Source organism: Olea europaea, unplaced genomic scaffold, assembly GCF_002742605.1.
Source record: "Olea europaea var. sylvestris unplaced genomic scaffold, O_europaea_v1 scaffold3321, whole genome shotgun sequence".
Classification (NCBI taxonomy): Eukaryota; Viridiplantae; Streptophyta; class Magnoliopsida; order Lamiales; family Oleaceae; genus Olea; species Olea europaea.
The window spans coordinates 31,797-36,033 of record NW_019252160.1 but is presented as its reverse complement, the minus strand read 5'-3'; the positions used below and the strand labels follow the sequence as shown (position 1 = coordinate 36,033).

Here is a 4,237-nt window from a genome sequence, read left to right as displayed (position 1 = left end):
AAGACTAAGAAATTGATTCTAAACACGCTTGAATAAATTCTTGAAAATGTTTTGTCTAGTTAGAAGGAACTCTTTTACAAGAAACAGAGATAAATAGAGGGACGGACCTAAATTTCTCTACAAGAAACTATTTTGTTAATTCATTTGTTATCGACTGTATCAAGGCATACTTTAGAGGCTCTTAATGTTAAGCGACCTTCGGAATTGAGATTTTATCATGCAAATGTAAATTTTCAACCATTTATGTGTTGGGGAAATCATTTTTTATTATGTGACAAAGAAACTTACAAAGAAAAACATTGTATTGGCTATGCTCCCGTTTGGTAACAATTTTTCATCCCAAAAAATTATTTTTTGACCGTTATGTTATTATTTCAGCTGCCATATTTTACTTTTTCACTTAAAGGTGAAACCTCTTTTTCTCTTTAACGATCAAAAAATCAATTCTCATCATCAATGCCGAAAGGCCCTATATCTAGTTTGGTTGAGGTCATTGCCACTGTGTGGGTCCAAAAAGCAGGAAAACCCCTATATTCCATTTCTTAATTGTAACATAATACAGAGTTTAGCTAAGTAGCTGTTAATTTGCTGTTCTGGCATGCTTTGATTGGATGCAAACAGTTTAATGCAAAAGGACGCTGAAAAATGTTACTGATAAGAGACTTTGGGCAGTTGTAGTCTGTCCATTTACTTAGTTTTCTGCTAAAGATGGATGTCACTTCCTATGTTCAGAAACTGAGATAAACAACATAAAAGAAAATGTAGATAGCACTATTCAAGTTCCACTCTTTCATTCTCATTAATTATACTGGAAATGGAGCCCCAATAGTGCTACTTGCATTACAAAAAGAAGGGAGATGGTGGGGTGGATGGGTAGGGGGACTGGCTGAAATCCGAAGAACGCCTATGGCTAACTCTTCTTTGTTTTCTTGGAGGAGGTAGCGTTCTTCTGATGGATAATATCAAGCAAAACGGTGCTTTTGCATTTGGGGCATTTGGGGTCCTCTTCTGCTAGCATGACATACATAAGACAACGAGGACACCCTACCAGCACCATGGATGTCGCCTCTGGGCTGTTCGAGTAAAAGAGGGACTCTTCCGGATTGATCAGCTCAGACGACACGCAGGAACTCGGTGGAGATGTCGATGATCGACCGGGAGATTCGACTCGTGCCCAGTTCACCCTTGGTGGTGACAAATTCAACTTGAGGTCAAGTTTCGGTCCGTTCCTTCGACTCATGGCTTTCTTTTCCAAGAATTTCTGTTTTTCACCTGTCTAAATTAGAATTTGGAACAATATATAACATAATCAAAGTAAAAGCCTTAAAAGAATTATTAATAAGCCGCCCTGATCATACACACCTTGAGATGAGAAGGGCTCTTGTAATTCTTCAGGCGGAGGAGGGTGGTGGAGAGCGGTGGCTATGCGGCGGTGATGATCACCCGTTTTAGCTACTGCAATACCACTAACATATTCTAGTTGAAGAGGCTGAGGTTGCTGGTTTTAGACTTCTANGTGATGATCACCCGTTTTAGCTACTGCAATACCACTAACATATTCTAGTTGAAGAGGCTGAGGTTGCTGGTTTTAGACTTCTAAGGCCATTATATATAAGAGGGGCGAGATGGGACTGCTTTAAAGCTTAATTAAATTATGGTGAGAGGTAGAGAGAATTGAAATCAATTGAATTGTATCGAAGAAGGAATGGTAGAAGAAATGGGAAAACTGTAGTAAATATTACAACCACATCAATATTAAATTCCAATATTTCTTGATCATAGATGTTCGAGAATATTCTATCATGGGTCCCCAACATATTGTTCAATTTGCAAGTCGATCTTTGATCTTTGCACGGGCGACTTTCGAAAGTCTCCTAACTTAAATAGCTACCCTAACTCCACCCGCCTTGTTACTATCTATAGGATAAAATTGCCAAGACGAAACTCTGATGGACCATTTGATGATGTTGGTTACGCTAGTTTAACAAAGTTTTAGAAAGTCGGTGTTGTTAAGGATTTGTGAGACTATATATAAAGTTTGGGACCAACTTGAAACTCTGGCTATAGGTTGGGGACTAATAGCAAACTTTTTCATAAATGTTCATTTGAATTTTGAAAGCGAAGATAGTTTATTGTTATTCATAACACTTCATGTGTAGATTGCTTTTTAATTTGTGATGTTGGCATCTTAAATTTAGTTTTCAATTGGCCCAATGCAATTAAATGTTTTCAATATATCATTTATTTTGATTTTGTAGTATAACTATGCGGGTTGAATTTCAAAATGTTTAATAAGTTTATTTAAGTAGGATATTGGTATTTAAGGACTTGGTCGGTATAATTCCTTTTTACTTCTATTTCTTATTAAAAAATTCAGAAAGAGTTACCTTAAATCAACTTCTTCCAAAGCCTCTTCTAGTCGAAAATTATTCACATACTTTCAAAAATAACTTTTCAATATGAGAAATTTTTTTCACTTTTCAAAAGTCAAGTCAAATGAACTCTAAATATGATTATTAATATATCTCTCCTTTTTCTTTAGTTTTAAACTTCATTTAATAATACAAAGCCATCTTTAATTAAGTTTATGAAGGTCCATTGTCATTCATCAAGTTGAACAAAGTGTTGCGTGTGATTTGGTCATGCAAATTGCAAAATACATATTTGTATTTGTCTATATATCAAATGGTGTGTGTTTGTGTGTTTCAATTAGGGCTAGACACCAAAAATAATTAAGGGGGACCCAACATAAATATCCTATGATATTTTTCATTAAAATACATGGAAGCATAGGTGGGAGACCACACCTTTTACTAAAGGATTCATAAATCGTTGAATAAACTTATGGGTAGAAAAGAATTTTCAAAATTTATATTTGGTGGCTTTAAATAAAATAGTATAGTTTGTTACCATGCCCTCCTACATTTATTCGTTGTGCCCTTAAAAGCAACTTAGTTTTACTTTTAAGTTATTTTTTTTATGGAAACATAATTTTTAAATTTACTTTTTTTTCCTAACAAAAATGTCTATTACACTTTTAATTTGATGAGAATATACAAGACCATGGACAAATTTCATTTGCATGCTTCTTTTTGAATTTTACGTCATGTTTTTAACGTATCAATCACATTAACACACAATTTGAAATCAATTTTGTCCGTTTAACCTTGCATGTCAACATTGGATCATTTAAAGATTAATGTGTTCTCACCAACAATGTTTTCATTGTCAAACTAACTTGATCGTAACTTGATATACAAATTTCAACTAAAGTTTGGAAAATAACGCGCTAGCTAAGCCATCAATTCATGTGAGTTTTGAGTTCTAGTCTTCTAGAACACGTAAGGACCCATCTGAAAGTTTTTTTAAAACCACACAATAATTATAATTTGCGAAGGTTGAAAAAACAAAATATTGTAAATTGACATATTTTCTTTTGTTATTTTTGACGTATAATTTCCAGAATATTAAAACAATTCAGTATATATCAAAATTTTATTATAAAAACTAGGTAGAGGGCCTAATTTCCTTAAAGAGTAAATTACACCTAACCATAATTTTCGAACTATCATTTCAAAAATCAGATTTTAACTTCATTCTTTCAAATATTAGGGATACCCTATCCATCCCAACATTACCTTTCTTCTTTATCGCTACAGAAATTTTTCTTCCCAAAAAAGGAGCCCCAATCGAAATCAAACCATTCATCGCTAACAAAGCTACAGTTCCACCATGCAAAAGCATCGTGCTGTGCGCAACAGTGATGGGCACCCGTTGTGCATCGTAGTGATGAGCATCACCACTACACTCACGGCGCATATCATCCTTCGATATATCTCTGATCTGATCTGCTTAATCGCTATTTAGCTGGAGATTTAGGACAGTTTTATTAGTGGTAGTTGGTGATTTGCAAATAATGGTAATTGTTTGCAGTTGGTAGGTGGTGGTAGTGATGGCAACGGGGCGGGTTTGGGGCGGGGCACCCTCATCCCGCCCCGTCTAAGGCCGGGGCAACTTTTTGCCCCGTTTAATTTTTTTTATTTTTTTTATTTTTTTATTTATTATTTATTATTATTATTATTATTATTATTATTTTTTACATTTTGAAAGTTTCGAATTATGTTATTATTAAAGAATAAAATATAAATTTAAAATAAGTTTTTAAAGGATGAATTGTTTAGAAATAAAATTATTTTTAATTTTTTTTTTTTTTTTTTACTTTTTCTTCACAGGGCGG

General features: G+C 34.0%; 1 long non-coding RNA gene across 2 annotated transcripts; it reads right to left on the bottom strand.

Moving 5' to 3' along the window:
• Positions 1 to 515: 515 nt before the first annotated feature.
• Positions 516 to 1,515, bottom strand: LOC111385877. Of its 2 annotated transcripts, none has more exons than XR_002701126.1 (2): positions 1,363 to 1,515; positions 516 to 1,276 (listed from the first exon to the last, which is right to left on the bottom strand). It is a non-coding gene; the product is annotated as an uncharacterized LOC111385877 (long non-coding RNA). The 2 variants fall into 2 exon arrangements; XR_002701127.1 differs by having other exon boundaries at positions 516 to 1,261.
• Positions 1,516 to 4,237: the final 2,722 nt, after the last annotated feature.